The following is a 27,302-nucleotide window of genomic DNA, read 5'->3' on the forward strand; positions in this document are numbered from 1 at the left end:
TTTGTGATGTCTGCAAACTTTATCCATGATGATTTTATGCTTTCTTCCAGGTCATTGTTAAAATGTTAAATATGAAGGGACAAGATTAGATCCCTGAAGGACCCCATTGGAAACACATCTGTTTGTGGAGCCGGCACCACAAACCCCTCCTGCACCCCATACCCCAACCCCCTGCCCTGAGCCCTGTCACACCCCACACCCCTCCTGCACCCCAACCCCCTGCCCTGAACCCCCTCCCATACCCCGCACCCCTCCTGCACCCCAACCCCCTGCCCTGAGCCCTCTCGTACACCCCGCACCCCTCCTGCACCCCAACCCCTTGCCCTGAGCCCCTTCCTGCACACCGCACCCCCTCCCACACCACGCATTCCCTCCCGCACCCCAACCCCCTACCCCAGCCCTACATTCTTGGCCCTGCATGCAATTTCCCCACCCAGATGTGATGAGGCTCGTTAAAAAATAATGAGTTAATTAAATTTGTGACTGAACTCCTTGAGGGAGAATTGTATGTTTCTTGTTCTGTTTTACCCGCATTCTGCCATATATTTCATGTTATAACAGTCTCAGATGATGGCCCAGCACATGTTTGTTTTAAGAACACTTTCACAGCAGATGTGACAAAATGCAAAGAAGGTACCAATGTGAGATTTCTAAAGATAACTACAGCATTCGACCCAAGGTTTAAGAATCTGAAGTGCTGTCCAAAATGTGAGAGGGATGAGGTGTGGAGCATGCTTTCAGAAGTCTTAAAAGAGCAACACTCAGATGTGGAAACTACAGAACCCGAACCACCAAAAAAAGAAAATGAACCTTCTGCTGGTGGCATCTGACTCAGATGATGAAAATGAACATGTGTCAGTCTTCTCTGCTTTGGATCGTTATCGAGCAGAATCCGTCATAAGCATGGACGCATGTCCTCTGGAATGGTAACTGAAGCATGAAGGAACATATGAATCTTTAGCGCATCTGGCATGTAAATATCTTGCAACGCCAGCTACAACAGTGCTATGCGAACGCCTGTTCTCGCTTTCAAGTGACACTGTAAGAAGAAGCGGGCAGCATTATCTCCTGCAAATTGTAACCAAACTTGTATGTCTGAGCAATTCCCTGAAGTAGGACTGAGTGAACTTGTAGGCTCTAAAGTTTTACATTGTTTCATTTTTTACATTTGTAAGTTCAACTTTCATGATAAAGAGATTGCACTACTGTACTTGTATTAGATGAACTGAAAAATACTATTTCTTTTTTTTTTACAGTACAAATATTTGTAATCAAAAATAAATATAAAGTGAGCACTGTATCCTCACCAGACTGACTGGAAAAGCAAGAGAGGTATTTAATGAAATGGAGTTATATGATGCTTTGAATTACGTAAAATTTAAAGTATCAGAGGGGTAGCCATGTTAGTCTGGATCTGTAAATAGCAACAAAGAGTCCTGTGGCACCTTATAGACTAACAGATGTCTTAGTCTATAAGGTGCCACAGGACTCTTTGTTGCTTTGTAAAGTTTAAAGAAACTGTATTGCAAAGATTTTAGTTACTCCTGGGTCTTATAGGCTGATATTTAGAAATGTTAAACTATCTGATGTTACCTATGTTGAGATTTACAAATTTATTAGAGCATAAGCTTTCGTGGGCTACAGCCCAGCATCCGAAGAAATGGGCTGTAGCCCACGAAAGCTTATGCTCTAATAAATTTGTTAGTCTCTAAGGTGCCACAAGTACTCCTGTTCTTTTTGCGGATACAGACTAACATGGCTGCTACTCTGAAATATGTTGAGATTGCTCATATACTGCTTGGGTATATGAAAAAGGGGATTAAGGGGGGCAAAGTCTTATGATAGTTTTGATTAAATGATTGATTTATTTGCTATGGAACAGCTAGTTGAAATAGCTCCTGATCATATCAGAGCAGCAGTGTGTGATAAAAACCCGATACCATTGAAAGATGCAGAAATTGCTGATGCTTTCATAGAGATAGAAACCGTGAAAGGCATAAGCCTCAAGGAAAAAACAATTCCTATTCATCACAGTTTAAGAGAGAGGATGGGTTCAAGAATAAGACTAGCCCCAACTTTGCTAGGAAATCTTATACAAACCCAGAATTTAAAACCTCTCACCCTAGAGAAAAACCAGTTAAATGCCATCTGTGTGGAACTGTTGGCCATATAAAGCCATTGTCCAAACCGTAGGGACAAAAACACCCTAAAACCAGCAATGCCCCAACCCGCAATCAATTTGAATGCAGTTACTTTGAGTACAGAGACTAACCAGATAAATGCTAACACTGCCACCTTGAGTCCAAATGTGAACACTGCAGGTGTTAATGCTACCACTTTAGTAAACCCTGATGGGAGGGATGAATATACATTCACTAATTATATTAGGGCTGAGACATGGAGGGGTAATGAGGAATTCATAAAGAGTGCCAGGGTCAATAGGATTGTGTGTACTAGATGGAGAGATTCCACGTTGGACATTACCTTAGTTAAAAAGGAATTAGTCCGGGAGGAGGATTATTTGCCAGATCAAATCATGAGCCAGGTGGCACTTTCTAAGTACTGTAGAACCTCAAAGATACGAGCACCAGAGTTATGGACTGACCGGTCAACCGGACTCCATGTGGAACCAGAAGTAACCAATCACACAGCAGCAGAGATATTCCCCCCCCACACACACACACACAAAAGAGCAAATACTGTACTGTGCCTTTATTGCATCTTAAAGGTAGGCACATCTAGGCTGCCTGTCCCCTCCCACACCTGAGGGGCAGCCACTTACAGCTAGGAGGTGAAGATGCTGGAGCTGCCAGTCCAAGGCAGCCAGAGCACCTCTGGGGTCTGCACCACTTTCACCCTTTCACACACACCCCGGCTGGGATGGGGACACGCCTGCAAACTCAGTCTGGCCTGGAAAAGAAACTGCCTGCAAGGAAGCTGCCAGTGCTGAGGAGAGAGCTGCTGCTGGGGCCTGGCCTGGAGAGTCAGCTGCTGGAGCTGGAGCCCGAACTGTGCTTTGTTCAGAGTTACAAACGTTTCAGAGTTATAGACAACCTCCATTCCCAAGGATGGGCAAAGGTGCCCTTAGCAAATATCCACTTAGATTGGAAAGATTTTAGGGGTAACATGATAGTGGAAGTAAGGGAACTTCTCCCCGCAGATGTTTTGATCGGAAATGACATTGTAGTTGTGACTAGTAAAGTCAATGTCATAACCAGGCCACAAAGAAAATATGGCTCTGATATGGATAACCTAACTAATAATAGTCAAGGAATTTGTGACCAGAAAGAGGATATCTTTAAGCTGGTGCTGGTTGAGATTGTGTCTGATGTGGCTCTGAATTTAGGTGAAACTCATAAGATGTTTATTAGGGCCCAACAAGATAATGCTTCATTTGAAAGGGCCAGAATTGATGCTCAGAACCAAGTCCCAGCAGGGGAAGGAACGGGCAGATTTTTCATGCAAGATGGTTTGCTATACAGATAACCTGCTACAGGGAAAAACAGCTTCATTGCATGATCTGCAAACAGTTTGTGGTACCTGAGGGATATAGAAGTGATTTATTAAAGTTGGCTCATGATGGTCCCTTTGCAGGACATCTGGGCATAGAAAAAACTTGTGACAGGCTGAAGCAAAATTTCTATTGGCCTTACCTGTTTGAAACAGTGAGGGGGTGTCATAACTATAAAGGGAAGGGTGGCAGCTCTCCTGTGTACAGTGCTGTGGAATCCCTCCTGGCCAGAGACTCCAAATCCTTTTACCTGTAAAGGGTTAAGAAGCTCGGGTAACCTGGCTGACACCTGACCCAAAGGACCAATAAGGGGACAAGATACTTTCAAATCTTGGGGGGGGAAAGGCTTTTGTGTGTGCTCTTTGTTTTAAGGGGTTGTTCGCTCTTGGGACTGAGAGGGACCAGACATCAATCCAGGTTCTCCCCATCTTTCTAAACAAGTCTCTCATATTTCAAACTTGTAAGTAAAAGCCAGGCAAGGCGTGTTAGTTTTACTTTGTTTTCTCAACTTGTAAATGTACCTTTTACTAGAGTGTTTATCTTTGTTTGCTGTACTTTGAACCTAAGACAGAGGGGGGTCCTCTGAGCTCTTTAAGTTTGATTACCCTGTAAAGTTATTTTCCATACTGATTATACAGAGATGATTTTTACCTTTTTCTTTAATTAAAAGCCTTCTTTTTAAGAACCTGATTAATTTCTCCTTGTTTTAAGATCCAAGGGAGTTGGATCTGTATCCACCAGGAGTTGGTGAAAGGAAGGAGGGGGGAAGGGTCAATTTCTCCTTGTTTTAAGATCCAAGGAGTTTGGATCTGTATTCACCAGGGAATTGGTGAGAGGTTTCTAAAAGCTTCCCAGGGTAGGGAATGGTGGCAGCGGACCAGAACTAAGCTGGTAGTTAAGCTTAGAAGTCCTCATGCAGGCCCCCACACTTGTACCCTAAAGTTCAAAGTGGGGATACAGCCTTGACAGGGGGTATTGCAGAAGTACTGCCCATTGTGATTTGCGTCAGAAGTGCAAGAGTTTTAAGGGTCCTAAAAAGGTGCCCCTAAAGCCATTACCCTTATTGGGTAGGTATTTGCCAGTGTCTATGGATATTGTGGGACCATTCCCTGAACCTTCCAGGAATGGGAAGAAATATATTCTGGTGTTGGTGGATTTTGCCACCAGATACCCTGAGGCTGTAGCTTTGTCTAATGTTGAGGCAGAGACGGTGGCCACAGGTTTGGTTTACTATTTTTAGCAGAGTGGGTTTTCCCAAGGAAATTTTGTCAGACCATGGTGCCAATTTTATGTTATCTTTAAGCAGCTATGGGAGCTGTGTGGAGTAAAACACCTACAAGCTGCCTCTTACCATCCAGAGACCAATGGTTTGGTAGAAAGGTTTAATGGAACGTTGAAGGCTATGTTAAATGTGTATGTGGACAGGTGCCAGAATGACTGGGACATCTTATTGCCATATTTGTTGTGTGCATACAGAAGTGTACCCCAAGAATCTACAGGGTTTGTTCCCTTTGAGCTCCTTTACGGGAGGCAGATCAAGGGATACCTAGATCTCATTCGTGATTCTTGGGAGGGTAATACTGAGGTGACAGAACACTTAGTGGTAGACTTTGTGTCACAGTTTAAAGAAAGCTTGCAAGGCATGATGGATCTGGTTCAGCAGAATCTTAAGAGAAGTCAGGAAGCTCAGAAGGCTTGGTATGACAGGCATACTGAGGAAAGAGCATTTGAAATTGGAGATATGGTGCTTATGCAAAATATTTGGAATGGACCCTATAAGGTAGTGGAGAGAATTAATGAAGTTACATACAATGTGAAGAGGCATGGCAGGGGGGATATGCAAACGGTGCATATTAATAAGTTGAAGGCTTACCAGGAGAGGGAGGTAGCTGGAAACATGATTTTCTGTGCTGAGGAAGAGACGTGGTCTATGCCTTTGGTCAATATGGTTACAGAAAGCAGAGAGGAATTGCAGCTGGAAATGGGAGACAATTTAACTCTAGCCCAAAAGAATGAGATGTTAGCTTTACTGAAGCACCACAGGCAGACATTCTCAAACCAGTCAGGACTGACTGACATACTAATGCACTCCATTCAAACTGCAGGTCCCCCCACCCAGCTCCCAGAAGGGCATACAGAGCCAAGGGAGAAATGCAAAAGCAGATTCAGGAGGTGGAAAGCATGTTATCCATGGGAATAGTTACTAGATCTAAAAGTTCATGGGCATCCCCTATCGTTATGGTACCCAAAAAGCAAAAAAAACATGAGGTTTTGCATGGATTATAGGAAGCTAAATGCTATCACACAACCTGACCCTTACCCTATGCCCAAGATAGAGGTTTTGCTAGATACACTGTGGAGAGCAAAGTTCATAAGCGCGCTGGATTTAACTCAAAGGTACTGGCAAATTCCCTTAGATACCAAGACACCTGCTTTCATAGTGGAATCTGGCCTGTATGAATTCAAGGTCTTACCATTTGGATTGCGAAATTTAGGAGCCACATTCATGAGGCTTATAAATGAAGTCCTACAGGGTTTGGAATCTTTTGCAAGAGCTTACATAGATAATCTAGCCATCTTTAGTGGCACTTGGCAAGACCACATAAACCACGTGGGAATTGTGTCGCAAAGGCTATGTGGGGCTAACCTAAGTGTTAAGGTTTCTAAATGTAAGATGGGAGCCTCAGAGGCGTCATACTTGGGACACAGAGTGAGCAATGGGTTGGTTCGCCCTGAACCTTTCAAAGTAGAAACCGTAAAAAGCTGGCCAGTCCCTAAAACAAAGAAGTGGGTCAAACCCTTTAATGGCCTAGCCAACTACTACAGGAGATTTGTAAAGGGGTTTAGCAGCACTGTTGCTCCAATAACCTTACCAAGAAAGGAAAGCCAGGCAAGGTGATATTATGGACAGAGGCCTGTGAAAAGGGCTTCCAGAGCATTAAAGAGGCTTCATCTAAAAAACCAGCTCTGATTTTGAGAACCCATTTCTGCTGTGTACAGATGCTTCCAATATTGGCTTGGGGGCAGTGTTAATGCAAGAAGGGGAGGGTGATAAAAGACAGCCCATTGCATACTTGAGCAAGAAACTAACACCCACCGAACAAAATTATGCAACTATTGAAAAGGAATGTTTTGCAATTGTGTGGGCTGTTAAGCAAATCAGGCCCTATTTATATAACAGAAAATTCACTATGTTGAGCCATCATGCACCTCTGATGTGGCTGAATAAGGCTAAGGGAACCAAATCCAGACTACTTCGATGGCGTTTAACCCTCCAGGAATATGAAATGGACATAATCCATATTAAGGGGAAGGAGAATATAATGGCAAATGTGTTGTCCAGGATGGGGAATTCCAATGATGCATTCAGCGATGTCTAGTGACACCCCTTTCTGCATCAATTTTGTGTGAGGGGTGTGATGTTGTAGGGCATGTGGGTGACCATTTATAATATTATTGATACCGATATTACAAAATTGCAATGAATCTTATACAAGATATGCCATGTAAGGTATCAGTAGAAAAGTTATCATTTGCTGAATATGATCAACTTGTTTATATGTATGTATCATCTTTGTATCGTGAGTTATAAATTTGTGTGGTATATCTGTATCTCAAATTTGTGCTGTATATCTGGGTGGCACCCCCAGACAGATTGGCATCAGCACTATCCAGCCTGCTTGATGGCCCATCAAGGGCAATCAGCTATACAATGAACCAATTGAGAGAAGCCAGGGGCTATACCTATGAGTCAGCAGGACATGTAGGGACATGCCTGTGGTCAGGGGACTCCAAATACTTTTCCATGCCCAGGTGCTGGGAGCTTGTGTCTGGCACAAAGAATGTACAAGTCACGTAGCAAAGGATATTAAAGGCAGCTGCATCATCTCAAGTTTGTCTTCAATCCTGCTTCTCACTGTTGGTGTTGGTGTCACTAGGCATAACCCTAGGTAACTCGGGAGGGTGGAAGGCCACTAGTGTCAATGAAGTCTTCCTGCACTAGGCTTAAATGAACCAAACTCCTTCCATGTTTAAACTCTAATCGACCTCACAAGCCAGGTGCAATTGGAATATGTAAGCAACCAGTTATCTGTGTGCAACCCCCCTGCTCATACCGGTATCAAGCGGTAATAATGAAGCCTGCATGTTTCTGGCTGAAGGGAAAATAACAGTTCAAAGGGAAAAAGGACAAGATAACGGTTTAAAGAAGTTACTAACAAGCTAGACTTATAGCTGCCAAGAATGACTTAACTGCTTAAATGTAATTGCTATTTGCTTAGTAACTATTACCAGGGAAGGGAGGGGTGATGGAGGGAGGAAGGGAGGGGGAAGGGGGGGTGAGGCTTAGCTGCAAAAACGTATAAGAAGAGAGAAACTGCTTATGATAGTGTGCTTGATTTGAGACTTGCCAGTCTCCTTGCACCGCTTTGGGATCCCAAATAAACTTTGATTGCTTCTCCATCCTGGTGTGTTTATTGGCGCAAAGCATACCGGGCAACGAACCCCGCTGTTGCTGTCCTCGGGCACTCTGTGCCGGCAACAGTTCTTGGCGCCCAACGTGGGGCTCGAGGCTGAAATTTAGCCTTGCCTGGACCCCTCTCGGAGGTCGACAGATTGCGGCGACGACCAACGCCCAGCGCGCACCGGTGACTTTACCGGGGGCCTCGGCGGAGACGTGGTTTGGTCGACCCCAGAGGGCACAACGGTGCAACGCGCTCGTACAGTGGAGAAGCAGCTGCGGGCGACGGTGAGGAACCGGTCCCGTGGATAGGGCGACGGTGCAGAACCGGACCCTTGGATAAGGTAGGAACAGTCCAGTGGGGACTTTACCTGTTTTGACCTGGGGACGCCCAGTGTCTCCCTAGAGTATGGGGCGGGGACAGAGTACTGCAGGCAAGGCAAGGTGTATGCCCTTAGAATGCATTCTGGTGAACTGGAAAGTGTTTGGATCGGATCCGTTGATTAAAAGTAAACTGAAAAGGTTCTGTACAGTAGACTGGCCTCAATATCAGCTAGAGGACCAGGAAAGGTGGCCACCGGAGGGATCACTTAATTATAATACGATCCTTCAATTGCTTCTGTTTTGTCAACGAACGGGTAAATGGAACGAACATATACATGCACAATTGTTTATGGCTTTAAGAAATAGAACAGATATTTTGCAAAAGGTGTAATTTGACTCCGACAGGTTCGGTAGTAACTACTGTTAGTCCCCAGAACCCTTCCCCAGTTGTGATGGCGGGGCCGGTGTCCCCTTCGGCTCCAACACCCCCACCATATAAAGACAAGGTGCCTCAGGTCCCAGAGATTGCCCCCTCGGTGGGATTCTATCCGTTGATTACTGAGACTCGGATAGCCCGCCCAGGACCTCAAGATTGCCCAGCCACTACTATGCAGGTCTATACGCATGTGCCTTTTAACCCAGTGGATCTAGCAGCCTTTAAGGCACAGGCAGGGGAATTCTCTACGAACCCAAGCAAGTTTATCTCGGTCTTTGAGGGGTGCCTGGCTAGCTATAAGCCTGACTGGGATGACTGTAATGTCCTTATGCGGACCCTGCTGTCTGAGGTGGAGCGTAATCAGGTTGTGTCTAAGGCAAGGGAGGAGGCACAGCGTAGACATGAGGGAGACGCAGCACACGTCCCTGCTGCTGCAAACCAGGTCCTTATAGCAGACCCCCGGTGGAATCCCAACGAGCTGACGCATCTCACCCGTCTCACCTCCTACAAAGAACTGCTTTTACATGGTCTCCGCCATTCGGCTGTCCGACACAACCATTGGGCCAGGCCGTATGAGTTCACCCAAGATGAAGTAACCCTTACCTTACCCCCCGAGAATGCCTGGATAATGACCCTTGCAATTGAGCCCTCAGCCATGCAAGCCCCAGAGTGAAGCCAGCGGGAGGACAAAAGGAGGGTTAAAAAGCAGCTTTGCTGGACAGTGTTGGCCCAGGGATTTAAAAACTTCCCCCACCCTTTTTGGCATGGCAGGCTTCTGCAGAATATGGATCCCAGAGTTTGGACTGTGGGCTAAACCCTTGTACGAATGCGTTAAGGGAGCGGATCATGACCCCTTTCACTGGTCCTCAGAAGCTGACAAGGCATTTAAGGTTTTAAAAAGGAAAGCTATTGGACACCAGAGGTTGTACCGAGTGGATTCCTCAAAAGTGGGTGTGCTCGTCCTGGTTTGTTGCTCCAAAGCTCTGTATAAAAGTTATTTTACTGGAAGGGTGTATGATGGCAATGTGTATGTGTTCATTGTTGGGAAAAGGTGTATAAGTGAAGAGTGGAAGTTTCCTTTGTAGGTTAAAAGAAGCCAAGAAGGGGAAAAGGAAAAAGAACAGAACGAGTTAACTGGGAAAAAAAAATATAGCTAGCAAGCTCAGTCCAAAGATAAGATGCTGGCCCCATCCAAGGACATTGTTCACAGCTAAGACTTGGCTGACAACCAAGAAAAGGGGGGCCTGAATATGCCCAAGCAACTATGAGATCTGCAAAACACTGCCAGGCATTAATGAAATGTGTTAGGTTTCTTTTCTCACAGATAAAAGAAGTATACCAAAGATTTGCAGCCTCTCCCGCTGGATGCCCCTGTCCACTCCTTGCAGCCAGGTGACTCCGTTCTCGGACCTGGAAGGACGAGCCTCTCCAAGAGAAGTGGAAGGGACCCCACACCGTCCTGCTGGTCTCCCACACAGCAGCAAAGGTCGAAGGACACAAGAACTGGATTCATCACTCTCGTCTGAAAGCAGTGCCCGCTCCTGAACGGTGGACCGTCCAGCCTGCAGAGAAGACTGCCAGCGACGATCTGGGACTTAAGCTGTTATTCAGGCGACAATAGTGTCTGCTGGGAATGCCCTGTGATCTCTTTGGACAGTCGCAGCGCACTCCCCGCGAGAACTCTGAGCGTTGGTTGTGTTTATTTTCACAGGGCCGGCCTAACCTGGTGGCCTGGTCCCTTTTGTTTTTAAACTGCCTGCTATTGGTAATTGTTATTTTGTGGGTATTTGGGGAATTGTAATTGTTAGGCCCTAGGGTTACCTGCCCAGCATGGAAACAGGTCCAGGGTCTGCCACTGTGTTACTCTTTGCCATAGGGGCACTCCTTTCATTGACTCCCGTTTCCCCCCAGGCACATGCGGGATGGAAAGGAATCCCTACTAACTTGGAAACAAACAGATATGAGTCCCTGAAGGTTTGCTTTGCCCAAGAGTTTAACCTCTCTAACTGCTGGGTGTGTTCCCAAATCCCGCACCACGCGGCAGGGTTACCCTGGAGGGTAGTTCCCCAAAATTGGTCAGATATCTGTTGGGGATGGTTCAGTAGGGGAAGAAATACCTCGGGTACCCCCTTGTCGCAAAACTGTACCATTGAATCCCAATATGCATTAAGGGACGACCCCTGGAAGCCGCAGGCCAACTCAACGCATATCCCTTCCCCTATTAGGCTGCGGTCAGTGGCCCCCGTGTTGGTGTGCTATCGACAGTTCAAGTCCAGCAATCACACCTGGCCTGCTGGAAATAGCACCTGTCAGTATTATTTATCCCCTGACAGTAACGCTTCCATCCCTGTCTATGTTAACGGCAGATCCGACTCTACCGCCCGGTTCGGAACGCTTAGTGACACCCAAACAAATAGGTGGAGTAGTGGTTATAATGGCTTGGTAGGGAATGGCCACTCCTTTTACATTTGCAGTACCTCTGCCTATAAGTGGCTACCGCATCGGTGGTATGGAAGCTGCTATCTAGGATATCTTGCCCCTCCCCTTCGTGCCCTCCCTAAACTGCCCCCTGGCCGCCCCAGGCAGCGTAGATCTTTGTATGCCACCCCAGAGCCCATTACGGAAGAAGACAGGTTGGGTATGATCCTCCTCCCATCCTATGGGGTGGGACGGCTGGCTCAATTTTATCGTAGGCTCTCTGTGTTTCTCACCAAGTATGCCAATGAGACCCTGGCCATAGAGAAAAGCCTTAACTCAGAGCTTTACCAGCTCCGGTTGCTGTCCCTGCAAAACAGACAGGCCTTAGATTATGTTTTAGCCTCCCAGGGTGGAGTGTGTGCCCTTATTGGGAGTGAATGTTGTACTTATGTCCCGGAAAACTCAGAGGACATTAACAAGCACGTCTTGTCAGCCGAACAGGCTTTCGAGCAGTGGAAGGCCCAGGAAAGGGAACCCACGGTTTTCGATTCCCTTTGGAGTTGGTTGCCCGACCTAGGAGGACTGGGGAGTGGCCTTGTGCGTCTCCTCCTCACAGGTGCGGTACTGTGCCTGGTCACCCTCCTCCTGATTGCTTGTTTTAAGATGCTCCTCCGCAAGCTTTGTGCCCCCCCCGTTCCCCAAAAATCCCGATATACCCCCTCTCATTGAGAACCCCAGCTCCATGGCACTCAATCGTATCTTGTCCACAGAATATGAGAAAACTCAGCCAAAAGCTTGTTGAGTATTCTCAAAGGGGGGAGTTGTTGGTGTTGGTGTCACTAGGCATAACCCTAGGTAACTCGGGAGGGTGGAAGGCCACTAGTGTCAATGAAGCCTTCCTGCACTAGGCCTAAATGAACCAAACTCCTTCCATGTTTAAACTCTAATCGACCTCACAAGCCAGGTGCAATTGGAATATGTAAGCAACCAGTTATCTGTGTGCAACCCCCCTACTCATACCGGTATCAAGCGGTAATAATGAAGCCTGCATGTTTCTGGCTGAAGGGAAAATAACAGTTCAAAGGGAAAAAGGACAAGATAACGGTTTAAAGAAGTTACTAACAAGCTAGACTTATAGCTGCCAAGAATGACTTAACTGCTTAAATGTAATTGCTATTTGCTTAGTAACTATTACCAGGGAAGGGAGGGGTGATGGAGGGAGGAAGGGAGGGGGAAGGGGGGGTGAGGCTTAGCTGCAAAAATGTATAAGAAGAGAGAAACTGCTTATGATAGTGTGCTTGATTTGAGACTTGCCAGTCTCCTTGCACCGCTTTGGGATCCCAAATAAACTTTGATTGCTTCTCCACCCTGGTGTGTTTATTGGCGCGAAGCATACCGGGCAACGAACCCCGCTGTTGCTGTCCTCGGGCACTCTGTGCTGGCAACATCACCTTTGGAGTAACTTTTCTACAAACTGAAGCTTTGACTGATAGACCCATCCAAGGTTGGGATGTGTTCAAGAGGGACTTTACAAACTAGCAAGCTCACCATTGCTGCTAAGAACCTGATATGTGGACTCTAAAGTCATATGTACGTATTTGATTGTTTTGCCCATTTAACAACTCTCTGCACTTTCTTTTCTTTTACAATAAAACCTTTAGTTTTAGATACTAAAGGATTGGCTGGCAGTGTGCTATTTTGGGTAAGATCCAAACTAGTGAGCAAGTGTTGCGGGAATGCAGAATCGGTCAGCGCTATGCTCAGCTGATGGGGCAAATCATGGTATCAGACACCATCAGGTGGTCAAGGAACATCTATTTAGAACACATCCCCGGACGCCGATGATACCATGACAGATGAGCTGGAGTGCCATTGAGAAGCAAAGTCATGAAAGTAACTTAAATACTTCTCTGATGGGTTGTATTTACTGAGAATCCTAAATTCCCAATTACTCGGGGACAATCTACACTCATTGCTATATTTGCTTTCCACAAGCTATTCTTAGTATAGCCTTTTGAGTGATGTACCCAAATATTTGGATGCTAATATCTAAACTGTATCGTTAAATTTATTAACCTTAATTTGGGATATTGCAGATTATGTATTATATGTATTTTATGACTTTTAAACCAAACTTTATACTTTTGGATAATTTAAGCATTATACCCAGATGTATAAACACTCTTTCCTTAACCTGTGTATTAGATAATTTTAACATTAGCTTTAATAAAAAATTTTGATCTGGTAATGTGGCAGTCCTTTAAGGATCAGAAGAACATTTTGTATAGTGAATAGAGTTTTAAGTAACTACTCACTTTACTGGATCTATTCGCTGACTGGGAGCAAGAGACTGGAATGCAATAAAGGGGGCTGTGTTATTTCTTTTTTCTAGCTTCTTGATAACCAGTGTGGGGGATCAGAAGCACAGTTTTGTGACTGATTGGTGAATCTAACTATAGTGTTAACCCCCAATTTTGGGAGAATCTGCTCTTCTTTTTGCAGCCTGCCCTGACCTTGGCATTTTCAGTGGGGTCTGCCTTCAGTCACTCTACCATAGTCAGACAAATGCTGATTTATAGCTTCAGAGAAAGCCATTGTTTCCTAGTTGTCAGGGTGCTTGGTGCATGCACATTCCCTGGCATGGAAGCTCCATAGGGCTGACTGGAGAGAGGAAAATTCTCAATTAGTAATCCAATAACTGATGCAGGTCTGAACCCATTTGGGTGCCTGGTAGTACTAACACATGCCTTCAAGTGAGAGCTTTCACCTGTCTGTGGATGCACGATAGGTCTCAATTCACTCCTCATCCCTTTCCTAGCTACCTACATGCAGTGCAGATAGAACTTACAGCTGTGCCCTCCTACTTTGCAAGCAGATAAATCACACTCTGGATGAAGCATGAACCTGGCTACCCCTGATTTCCAGTACAAGACAGGCCTAGCAGGTGAGGCTGGCAGTCAAGCCACTCCCCCCGGATAGTGGAATCTGGCGCTCTTTGTCTCTGTCAGACTTGGGCAGGCAGGTGCTCTTCTCTGCCTGCTGGTTGCACCTGCTGACAGCTAAGGTGGAAGAAGTGCCTAATGCCTAGGGCAGCTGGGACTTTTGGGGACAGCTGAGGGGGAACATTCCCTACAAAGATGGGATTCATGTATTCCAAGGACAGAAGGGATCATTGTGATCATCTAGACTGGCCTCCTGCATAACCCAGGACATGGAACTTCCCCAAAATAATTCCGACAGCGTATCATTTAGGAAAAAAACGTTTACCTACCATTCATAACTATTGTTCTTTGAGATGTGTTGCTCATGTCCATTCCATGCTATGAGTGTGTGCGCTCACGTGCACGGCTGCCGGAAACTTTTTGCCTTAGTGGTATCCATAGGGCCGGCTCTGGCATCCTCTGGAGTCCCACACTCATGTGCTGGTATATGAGGCACCACTGGCCCTGCAGCCTCTCAGTTCCTCCTCGCTGTCAACTCCAACAGCGGGGATGGAGGGCGGGTCATGGAATGGACATGAGCAACACATCTCAAAGAACAACAGTTACAAAAGGTAGGTGACCATTTTTTCTTCTTCAAGTGCTTGGTCATGATGATTCCATGCTAGGTGACTCCGGAGATGGGTTCGGCGTTCATGGTCATGTGGACTGCAACACTGCTCTACCGAAACTGGCATCATCCCATGCCTGCTAGATTTGGGTGTAGCAGATGGCCATGGTTCGGGACAGCAAATCCGGTTGGAGCGGGAGCTCTAGCGGTGCTGTTATCGAAAGCTCTAACAGCGTGCCGAACCAGTCATGGCATGGCCACGCCAGAGCTATCAGGATAACCTTCGCCCTGTCCCACTTGATCTTCAAGAGGATTCTGTGCACCAGTGGAATCGGAGGGAAGGCGTACATCAGTGTTCCCGACCATGGGAACAAGAAGGCATCAGACAGGGAGCCTCTGTCGAGCCCGCCGACTGAGCAGAACTGGTGACACTTCCTGTTTTGTCTGGATGCAAACAGGTCCACCTGGGGAGCCCCCCCATCTCTGGAAGATGCAGCTGAGCACCTCTGGGTGGAGAGACCACTCGTGGCAAGACAAGAAAGACCAGCTGAGATCTGCAAACGTGTTTTTGGTCCCCAGCACGTATGAGGCCACTAGATGAATGGCATGCTGGACGTAGAGTCCCACAATCGGAGAGCCTTTTGGCACAGGTCTGACGAGCGGACTCCGCCCTATTTGTTGATACAGAACATTGCCGTGTCCCGACGTACTGTCCGTCAGGATTTGGAAAACCTTGCTTTCCAGAAACGGAAGAAAAGTTTGGCAGGCCAGACATATCGCCTTGAACTCCCTAATGTTTATATGCAGGGAGTGATCTTCCTGCAACCAGAGACCTTGCCTGCTGATGTCACCGAGGTGGGCTCCCCACCCCAGATCCAATGCGTCGGAGACCAACGTCACTGAAGAACACGGGGCCGCAAAGGGAATTCACTCCAACACCAATCGGGGCTCCGTCCACCACATCAGGGATGACAAGATGTGCGATGGAACCGTGACCACCAGGTCCAAATCGTGTCTGCCCCGGGCACAGATCAAATCCAGCCATGACTCCAAGAGTCTGAGAGGCAGGGCACACATGTAGGACCACGTAAGTACATGCTGCCATGAGGCCCAGCAGCTTGAGGCACATCCGGGCAGTTGTGAGCAGATAGGCTCTCACGTGGATGATGCAGTCCAACATGGTTCGGAACCAGGACTCTGGCAGGGAAGGCCCTGGCTTGGGTAAAATCGAGCACTGCTCCTATAAACTCTATCTGCTAAACTGCGGTCAGAGTTTACTTCTACTCATTTATAAGCATGCCCAGATCCTGACAGGTGGACCTCACCAAGTCGAGGCTGCGCTGCACCTGGGCTTGTGACCTGCCTCTGACCAGCCAGTCATCGAAGTATGGGTAAATCTGCACCCCTCAACGTCTCAGGTAAGCGGCCACTACAGCCATGCACTTTGTGAAGACCCTTGGAGCGGCTGAGAGTCCGAAGGGTAGAGCTATGAACTGGCAGTGACGTTGGCCTTCTACAAATCAGAGAAATCTTCTGTGCCCATGGAAAATGTAAATATGGAAATAAGCGTCCTTTAAATCAAGGGTGCCATATCAGTCTCCTGGATCCAGAGAGGGAATGATGGAGGCCAGGAAGACCATGTGGAACTTCAACTTCTTGAGATATTTTTGAGGCGACGCAGGTCTAGAATGGGTCTGAGGTCCCCTTTGGCCTTTGGGATTAGGAAAACTGCAGGGTGTACCCAGATATTATGGGGTTGAGCATCCAATGGTCCGAGGTGATTTGGGCCCATGCAGCAAGGCACAGGGACAATCAGTTTAAAAATAAAGGGGGTGTGAGTCCGGTGCGTCACCCTCAGGTGCACCCTCAAAATGTCCGCCACGGGGCGTCTGAGTGTCACACAGGCCCCGACTGGGTGATCGAGGAGAATGGAGAGGGGGGATAATGTTTATCTCTGTCCCTTCTCCTGTAGGAGATCTGCCTCAGGGGACCTGAGAACTTCAGTGGTATAGGAGGTCGGAAAGGCTTTCTGGAGGCCGACAGCGTGTACCACCCCGAGGAGCAGAGCGTGGAATAGGAATCTTTTAGGCCATGCAGCCTGTAATCTGTTTGCGCGGAAAACAGAACATTACCCTCAAATGGGAGGTCCTGGATTGACTGCTGTACTCCCAGGGACACCCAGAGGACTGCAGCCACGAGCTCCATCTCATTGAGACAGAGGAAGCCATGGACTTGGCTGCCAAGTCCGCCGCATCCAATGCTGTCTGGAGAGAGGCCCTAGCTACTGTTCTGCCCTCCTCCAGAACAGACCCGAATTCCTGTCCGAGGTCTTGTGGCAGGGAGTCCTTAAATTTCCCCGAGTCCCAGATGTAATTATATCTACCCAGCAGCGCCTGCTGGTTAGATTTTCTATGTTGGAGACTGGCAGTCAAATAAATTTTCCTCCCGAAGAGGTCCAGTTTCTTAGCATCCTTGTTTTTAGGCATGGCACACACCTGTCCATGCCTGTCCCGCTCGTTCATGGCGGACACTATGAGAGAGCTCGGGGGCAGGTGGGAATATAAGTATTCACAACCTTTGGCAAGCACATACTACTTCTTTTCCGCCCTCTTTGAAGTTGGTGGCAAAAAGGACAGGGTCTGCCACAGGGCTTTGACCACCTTGCACACCTCATGCTGAGGCTGCTAGGATGTCAAAAAGGCTGTCCGCCTGCTCTGCGAACTCCTCAGCCTCCAAGCCCAAATTCAAGGCCACCCTTTTAAGAAGTTCCTGGTGAGCCTGAAAGTCATCAGGAGGGAGCGGGTGAGAGGGGCCCGCGACTGCCTCATCACGGGGCAAGGAGGAGAATGGCACAACTGGGGGACGGGCTGGGACACTGCCTCTGGAGAAGCCTCCCTTGTAAGTGACTTCTGCCGCTCAGTACCAGCATCAGAGTCTGAATCTGGGTCCCATCCTGGTGCCTGACAGTACTGCGGACCACTTCTCAGAGGGGCCCACAGAAGAGCTTTGAGAGCATGGCCCTGGCATCATGGGGAGAGCCCACGGGTTCTAATATGGCCGGTAAAACATCTGGCACCCCCGATGAGCAGTGCTTCCAGGGCTGGAGGATGGGCTCTCACTCGGATTCTAGGAAGGATTCCTCCTTTGGGGACTAGGGAGGGGCCATCGGTGCCTCCTTCTGTCGACCATAGCCCAAGGTCTGGGAGCGGTGCCACAGGGAAGGTGACCAGCAGCATTGCGGAGACTGGTACTGTGGATGGAGACCAGTGAGGGCACGGTGTTTTTTGACTGGTCTACGCATTTCATAATTTTTATTTCTCTCTTACGCTTAAATTTAATTCTTTGAGTAGTGAGTTCTAAAATGCCTAACCTGTCCTGGCTGGAGTAATCATCCCAATGGTAACTTTTTAAAAATATATATTATATCCAGGTTTTTTGTTTCTACTGGTGGCACAGAGCAGCACATTACCTCGATATGGTGCACATAACGAAATTCATTCCACACACGGATGGAAAAAATTAGAGGGAACATTGATAAACCCTCACTGTTAAAAAATTATGCTTTATTTCCATTCTGAATTCATCTAGCTCAGGGGTAGGCAACCTTTCAGAAGTGGTGGGCCGAGTCTTCATTTATTCACTTTAATTTAAGGTTTCGCGTGCCGGTAAAACATTTTAACGTTTTTTAGAAGATCTCTCTCTAAGTCTATATTATATAACTAAACTAGTGTTGTATGTAAAGTAAACAAGGTTTTCAAAATGTTTAAGAAACTTCATTTAAAATTAAATTAAAATGCTGATCTTACGCCGCCAGCCTGCTCAGCCCGCTTCCAGACTGGGGTTCTGTTCACCTAGGCCGGCAGCAGGCTGAGCGGGGCCTGCGGCCGGGACGCCGGCTGACAATGGGCCAGCAGCCGGGACCCCAGACCGGGGGGGAGGTTTCAGGTGTCAAGGCAGAGGGCTGGGGCTGTGTGGGGGTGCAGGGCAGAAGGCTGGGTGTGTGGGGGGGGTCAGGGGTTAGGGCAGAGGGCAGTGGGGATGTGGGGTTTCAGGGCAGAAGGCTGGGGGTGTGGGGGGATTCAGGGGTCAGGGCAGAGGGCAGTGGGGGGGTTCGGGGTCAGGGCAGAAGGCTGAGGGTGTGGGGAAATTCAGGGGTCAGGGCAGAGGGCAGTGGGGGGGTTCAGGGGTCAGGGCAGAAGGCTGGGGGTGTGGGGGTGCAGGGCAGAAGGCTGGGGGTGTGTGGGGGGTGCAGAGGAGAAGGCTGGGAGTGGGGGAGGAGTTCAGGGGTCAGGGCAGAGGGCTGGGGGTGTGTGGGGGTGCAGGGCAGAAGGCTGGGTATGGGGGGGAGTTCAGGGGTCAGGGCAGAAGGCTGGGTGTGTGTGTGGAGGTGCAGGGCAGAAGGCTGGGTGTGTGGGGGGGGTCAGGGCAGAGGGCTGGGGTGCTCGGCTCGTGGGGGTGCTCCCAGACCCCTGCCCTGAGTGGCTCATGGCAGGGGGCTGGAAGGGATATGCCCTGTTCCACCCCCTTCCCCAAGGCCCCGTCCCTACCTCTTCTCTGCCTGCTCTACGGAGCAGCGAGCACGCTGCCGCTCGGCTCTGCTCCACTCCCCCTCACCCTCGCAAGGGCCATCAGCTGATCAGCGCAGGGAGAGGGAGGGGGAGGAGGAGGAGAGGCAGGAAAGCACCACGCTGGGGGAAGAAGCGGGGGAGGGGGGAAGCTTGGCTGCCGCAGGATCAAGCTTCTGCCTCCTGTCCCCGCAGGGGAGAGCGGTGGGCGTGGGGGCTGAGTGGGGCTGGGAACTCCCCCCCCCCCACCGCTCTCCCCTGTGGGGGCAGGAGGCAGAAGCTTGGTCCTGCGACAGCCAAGCTTCCCCCCTCCCCCGCTTCTTCCCCCAGCGTGGTGCTTTCCTGCCCCTCCTCCTCCTCTCACCGGGCAGGCAGCATGCCACTCAAAATCGGCTTGCATGCCGTAGGTTGCCAACCCCTGCTCTAGCTTCAACTTCCATTGGAGTGTGTTATACCTTCACCTGCTCGCTTGAAGAGCCCATTGTCATTATGAAATATTTGTTCCCCATGCAGGTATTCATAGACTGTGATTGCATCACACCTTAACCTTCTCTCTTTTTAAGATGAATAAATTGAGCTCCTTGCGTCTATCACTATAAGGCATGCTTTCTAATCCTTTATTCATTCTCATTGCTCTTCCCTAAACTCTCCAATTTATCAACATCCTTCTTCAATTGTAGATCCCATAACAGGACACAGTATTCCAGCAGCAGTCACACCAGTGCCAAATACAGAGGTAAAATAACCTCTCTACTCCTACTTGCGATTCCCTTGTTTATGTATCATAGAATCACATTAGTCTTTTTGGCCACCACAACCCCCAAATCTTTCTGAGTCGCTGCTTCTCAAGATAGAGACCCCATCCGGTAAGCGTGGCCTACGTTCTTTGTTTCTAGATGTATATATTTGGCAGTAATCAAATGCATATTGTTTGTTTGCATCCAGCTTATCAAATAATTCAGATCACTCTGTATTAGTGACCTGTCCCCTTCATTATTTACCACACGGCCACTTTTTTTTTTTTTTTTTTTTTATAATGTCATCTGCAAACTGTCAGTGATGATTTTATGTTTTCTTCTAGGTCACTGATAAAAATGTTAAATAGCGGAGGGTCAAGAACCGAACTCTGGGGGATCCCACTAAAAACACACCTGTTCAATGATGACTTCCGGTTTACAATTACATTTTGAGACCTCTCAGACAGATTTTAATCCATTTAATGTGTGCTGTATTAATATTGTATCATTCTGTTTTTTTAATTAAAATGTCATGCGGTACAAAAATCAAATGCCTTACAGAAGTCTAAGTATATTACAACACTTACTTTTATCAACCAAACTTGTAATTTCACCAAAAAAATAAAACCTAGTTCAACAGGATCTATTTTCCATAAGCCCATGTTGATCTGCATTAATGATATTATCCTCCTTTAATTATTAATCAAGTCCCATATCAACCTCTCCATTATCTTGCCTGGCATCAATGCCAGACTGGGTCATCCTATTTACCCTTTTTAATTACTGGCACATTAGCAGCTTTCTTCCAGTCTTCTGGAACTTCCCCTGTGTCCCAAGACTTCTTGAAGATCAGCATTAACAGTCCAATGAGCTCCTCAGTCAGGTTTTTTTAAACTCTTGGATAGGTTATCCAGACCTGCTGATTTTAAAATGTCTGACTTCAGTAGCTGCTGTTTAACATCCTCTCAAGATACTACTGGAACGGAAACAGTGTCACCATCATATTATATGACATCATTTCCCCCCCCCCCCCCATATATAAAACAGAAATGTCCTTTCAATAAGTCTATCTTTCCTACATTATTTCTGATAATCCTACTATTTCCATAATGGACCAACCCCATCTTTAGGATTCCTTTTGTTCCTAATATACTTCAAAAACTTACTATTGTCCTCAACTCTGCTGGCCACAGATTCCTCTATGTGATCCTTGGGTTCCCTTATCTATTTTCTACAATTCCAAGCTTCTGATTTATATTCATTATCAACAACTTCCCCTTTCTTCCATTGTATTTTTTCATTGCTGACTTCACTTCCCCTGTAAACCAAGTTAGTTTTTTAACCAGTATAGCCCTCTTCTTTGATTGTGGCTTTTTGGGTATCTTAAACAGTTCTCAATTACCATTCACATTTTTCTGATTAAATTCTTCCTCCCATCTGATTTGGCCCATAATTCTTTTGAGCTTTGAGAAACTGGCCCTCTTAAAGCACCAAGTACATGCATTACTGGTTAGGGCTTTATTCTGTATGCACATTATAAATGTGCAAAAGTCATGACCACCAGTACCCAAATCACCATCAATTTACAGTTCTGTGATCAATTCCATTCTGTCTGTCAAGGCCAGCTCCAATACTGAATTTCCTTGTGTTGTATACAACACTTTTTGAATTAGGAAATTGTCATTTATAATATTTAAAAACTAAGGATGTTTTAGTACTGGTGGCATCAGACCTCCAGCACGTCCCCCCACCTTAAAGTCCCACATGATCATATAGATTTTTTTTCATACACATTATAGACAGATGCAAAAGGAGCTGGTTATCCTAATCCCTAATGTGATTTGGTGGTCTATAGCAGACACCAACTAATATCCCCATTTCGTGCTTTATCTGTTACGACATTGATCCATGAGCATTCAGGATCATTTTCTTCTGAGCTGTCAGTGACTCGGAACTAGGTATTGCCATCTTTCACACAAGAGTATAACCTTTTTGCCCACTCAATGCTTCCTAAATAAAATCTAACCATTGATTTTAACATTTCCATCATGTGACTCAGCCCACTACATTTCAGTAATATCTGGCTGAAAGGCAAAATACAGTCGTCTTTTATTTTACTCTGTATGGGGTAACTACGGGTATGTCTACATTGCTATGTAAGCCCAGGGTTAGTGGGACTCAAGTCAGCTGACTCTGGGTTACAGAACCCAGGGCTTGAGCATCTACTGACTGTCAACCCTACATAAGAATTTTCTAAACCATGCTTGAACCTGGGGCTCTGGCATCCACACTGCAGCACACAGATCCAAGTCAAATCAGCCATATCCCAGACTCCCTAGTGCCCTCCCGAAACATGGCCGCTCTGGCCCTTTAACCATAGTGCACTGTGGAAAAACTTGCCCACTATGCATGTTAGAGAAAGTTTGAACAGCCTGCCAACACAGCCTGCTGAGTGGTCATTTTGGTCTGTGCACTCCCAGCTATCAGAGCCAGCAACATGGAGGTGGTGCCTTTTGAAGAATGTCTCTTGCTTGCGCTTTCACTCCTGTGTCAAGAAATGGACAGAGCTTCCATGAGGTGCTGATGGACATTTCGATGGCATTTGCTGACCCCCCCAAAAGCACCTGCCAGAGCTTATGATGAAGTAGGAGTACCCAGGCATGGCAGACTGCTCACGACTCTCAGTATAGCCACTGGAGCCCCCTACAAAGGCTGGCGCTTTTGGCATAGGGCCACAAGCACAGACTGGTGAGGATCACATCATCATGCAGACTTAGGACAATCAGCAGTGGGTCCAGAACTTTCACATGAAGAAAGCAACATTTCTGGAGCTTTGTGAGCAGCTTGCCCCCACCCTACAGTGTAAAGACACATGCATGAGGGTACCCTTGACAGACCAGAAGCAGGTTGCTATAAACGTCTGGCAGATGGCTACCCCAGACTGTTACAGGCCACTTGCCAACCAATTTGATGTTGGGACGCTGACTGTGGGTAAAGTGGTGGAGGCAGCTTCTGATGTACCTAACTATATAGAGGAATAGTGTGTGCTTACTAATTCCTAGTTGTCCCTGGTCATGCGTTTACCTTTATTATTTTAAATATACATTGTAGGATGTGATGCAGTTATAGCAATAAACTTTCTTGATTACATAAGATGCTTTATTTATAAACATGTATTATAAAAGTACAACATTCACCCATTACCAGGCAGGCCAGCTGCCACTATCACACCAGTAACAGAATTGTTTTAAAAGTATATGAACAAGTATAAACAGTGAAACCATGTACAAGACAGAATCCCCCCACTGTTGCATGTCTCCTGACCCCCTATTCTCCTTTCCCCATATGCCACACACTTGAATCCAGGGGAGAGGGTGGAAACCTCCACGGGGAGGGGGTCAAGACAGAGGACTGCATGAGGCTAAGATGACCTGCCCAGCTGCTCATGCGGCCCGACTGCATGGGCCAACCAGCCATGGAGTTTTCCAGGCTGTTTCTGAGGACTCAGGTTGCGGTGTGACTGATACAGCAGGAGCCGGTACTCCTGCAGCCATTATCAGTATCAGCAGCTCAAACAATTCTCTCTGCTGACTTGTCTTCCTTCCTTAGCCACCGTTCCTGTTCGAGGAACTGCAAACCTAGTGCCTATTCCTGCACTGAAACCCTGTCCTCAAACTGTGCAGCCAGCCTCAGCCTTTTCTCTCGGCATCCCTCTTCTCTAGCCATAAGTCCCTCCGTTTTTGACAATGGACCTGTTTGTTGGCCCTGTCCAGAAATCCAACCGTAAGATCATCACAGAAACATATCTTGGAACAGTCTGTGAAGGTACATTAGGCCAGACTTCTACTGAACTGTGGAGGTACTGCGGCCAGTAGAGGTTGAAGAGTCTGGAACAGGATAAGACAGAGAGGGTTATTGTCTCAAATAGCTCAGAGCAGGAGTACAGAAAAATATCCTTATGGAATTTCAAGGACATAAAATGTTACTTTTCCAAACTGAACTTCAATACATTGTGAAAGGAATGCTTCAGTGCACAGACCCTGGACACAGCCTGGTCAATCTCAGTGAAAGAAGCGCAGAGACAATAAATTAAACATTCAAAGCTGTTTTTTGTTTTCTAAAAACAGAAGAACTACTTGGGTTGGGGGAGGAGGAGAAGGGGCAGGGAGGCTGAGAGTAGCCTTGCTAAGAAAAAGCTTTGTCTATCATTTCCGACCTTCCACATTTTGGAGGACAACCATTCTTGTGGTGCCTGATTGGAAAAGGGAGATGTTATTTCAAGCTGCCAGTGGGAAACATGCATTGTATGCAGCCAAAGTATTCAAATGTATAGTGACTAAACAGCATAGCTCTGAGTGGACTGGCCTGGTCAACTACCAAGATGGCCCTGAAAAAATATACCCTTCCCCAAAAGGTGACTATCTGGAGTTCCTGCTTCAGGAAAAGTTTGCATCTATCAGCACCCAGGATTGGGTCAGAAATCATGAGGGAAACAGGATGCTGTGTTATCTTGCACATGGCTTAGCCAGTTACGATTGCATGCAAACACACAGAACTCCATGGGCATCCCCCTTACACTTCCTCCTCCCACCCCAGCAAATTCCTAGGCACATTTTCATACCCCACTTGAATTTGGGACAAATGCTTTTGTCATCTATGGACCGCATGTACTACCTTACCTGAAATGGACTAGATTTGTGAATGGAACACATTTCTGCCCTGCCCCCTCCCACAGTTCACTGTTTCCAGGCAGCGCGTTACACAACTGTTTACAGAGCAACCTACTTAGAGGTATGGCAGTGTAAGGTTATTTTAAAGACACAGGAACGCCCTAGCAAAACATCTGTACCTTTCCCATAAAAATTCACTTTCAACTCATTTTACTCTTTGCATTTCCCAGTCATCATTTTGAACTCCATGTGATTGTGCACGCGGGGAGAGGGGAGGGAGAGAGAGCCATGCCACTGAAACATTTCGCCATTAGAGGATACACGCTGCTAGCTAGTTGGTTCATGTAACAGAAATCCCTCCTTTCCTATATTAATAAACACTATAAAGGAGTCAGAAACTTACCAGACTCCAGGGTGGCTTCTGTCCATCTGTATCTGCTACAGGCTCTGCGGTGGGCTGATCCTTGGGGGAAGGAAGTGGGACATCAAACAGCTCCACTAAGTATGGCCCCAAGATGTGCTGCAGAAGAGCCTCCAGTAACCTAGTTTCAGTAACAGAGTCACTTTGCCGGCCTCACTCTGTGCCTGCTGCTGGCTCCTATCACTCCCCATGCTGGATGCTGGGGCAAGCAGGGCGCCATTTCAGCTGATTAGATCTCATACACCACCACTGGCTGCATGCTCGGTGCAGAGGCCAGCACTTCGTCAAATGCCTTGTAAAACGGGCACAATGTCGGCAACTTGCCCAAGGTGCAGTTCTGGTCCCTGGTTTTCCTGTACTCACTCTTGAGATGGTTAATGCACTCCCTGCACTAGTCTGGTACATTTGCAATGCTGCCAGCTTCTTCGCTCTTCGCTGGTATGTGTGATCATTCCTGGTACTCTTACTGAAGTCCATTGTTTTGCTGGCCTCGCACCAGAGATTTACCAGAATCTGGCTTTGCTCCTGTGACCAGCAAGCAGCACACTTTGCAAAAGGCTTGTTCTGCTCAGTCTCCATTGCAAACACAGAAGGCTCTCCAATGGTGTGTTTGCCATTCAGTAATCAGAAGACAATGGAAGGCTTAATGCTGACTCACTGCGCTGCTGCAGTACACCCAGGGGGCTTGCTTCCGTTTTCAGTGGAGTCAATTGAGATTCTTGGGATTAAAAAGACAAAGGAAGTTGGCCCATGGGATTGAGGGAAATTTATAGCAGACCCCCTGCTCCCGAGTCGTGGAGGGGGAGGAGACGGACTGCATCTACGCTGCAAAGCTCGAGTCTAGGGTGTGACCCTACAACAGGCTCCCATTGTGCAAAGTGCTATACATGTCCCTGCCCTAAAGTGTTTACATCTTCTTAGCATAGAATAAAAGACAACACAAACGTGCAGCAAACAAATCAGGAGAGCAAGGACAAGGTAACAGAGAAACCATCATGTTGATTCAAATAACTAGTGGATGAGTCAGATGTGGGGTTGATTGGAGACGGTTAAATAGTCAATGACTGAGACAATGTAGGAGAGAGAAGAAAGCGCAAGGAGGAAGTGATTTGCAGCAGAAGAGAAGTCACAGAAATGTAAGACAAAGGGACCTTGAGAAGTCATCAAGTCCAGCCCACTGTGCTGTGGCAGGAACAAGTAAAACTAGACCATCCCTGACAGGTGTTTGCCCAACTTGTTTTTTAAAACTTCCAATGATGGGGACTCCACAACCTTCTTTGGAAGTCTATTCCAGAGCTTAACTACCCTTATAGTTAGAAAGTTTTCCTAATACCCAACCTAAATCTCCCTTACTGTGTCATGTTAATTACACCTTGGAAAGTGAGACTGCTTTCTGAAAAAGTAAGTCTTTAAAATCAAGTTCTGGCCAATTTGGGGCACACACAGGCTGGGTCTCCCCTCTGCACACATAAGCAGTCTCCCATAAGCTCCTCTAAGCCTCAAACACACTCTACAATAAGTTGCCCCACCCTGTTCTTAAAATGGGCAGCTTCAATCAAAATACAAATACTAGGAATGGAACCGTAAAACCAATCTTAACACATCCAAATTCACTTCTAAATAAGTCTTGTCATATAAAATAATTTCAGCAGTTACTCCAGGGTCTTTACACTAAACTTTACATATGGACTGTTGACTCATTTAGTGGTTATCAGCAGGAGTCCTAGAAATCCACTTGTCCCAGAGCCACAGTGTTACTAGAGGCTACAGACGAACTTCTGTATGGCAAAGTGGCTGTGATTTGGTTCTGTTAGAAGCTATGTTCTATTCTTAACTATGTTTAAGGTGACCTTATACAAGCTCTCAATTATCTTATATTCAATATGGGATAATGACAGCTACCCCTACAGATAGCAAAGTGCTCAGAATTCAGACTGGAAATATGGCATAAATTTTGAACAATGAGGGTAATTAACCATTGGAACAATTTACCAAAGTGGTGGATTCTCCATCACTGGTAATTTTTAAATCAAGACTGGATGTTTTTCTAGTTCAAACAGAAATTATTTGGGGGAAATTTTCTGGCCTGTGTTATACTAGATGATCACAATGGTCCCTTCTGGCCTTGGAATCTATTAATCTATAAAAGAGTGAAATGTGCACATACAGCAAGATAGGAACTCTGTTGCAAAGTCAGGGACTTTTCAGACAG

General features: G+C 46.9%; 1 protein-coding gene across 1 annotated transcript in view; it reads right to left on the reverse strand.

Annotated features, from left to right (window-relative positions):
* The window catches only part of MMP24 (matrix metallopeptidase 24), a 189,939-nt gene that overhangs the window by 142,204 nt on the left and 20,433 nt on the right, over positions 1-27,302 (reverse strand). The window lies entirely within an intron of this gene.

This window comes from Emys orbicularis, chromosome 12 (assembly GCF_028017835.1).
Source record: "Emys orbicularis isolate rEmyOrb1 chromosome 12, rEmyOrb1.hap1, whole genome shotgun sequence".
NCBI classification, from domain to species: Eukaryota; Metazoa; Chordata; order Testudines; family Emydidae; genus Emys; species Emys orbicularis.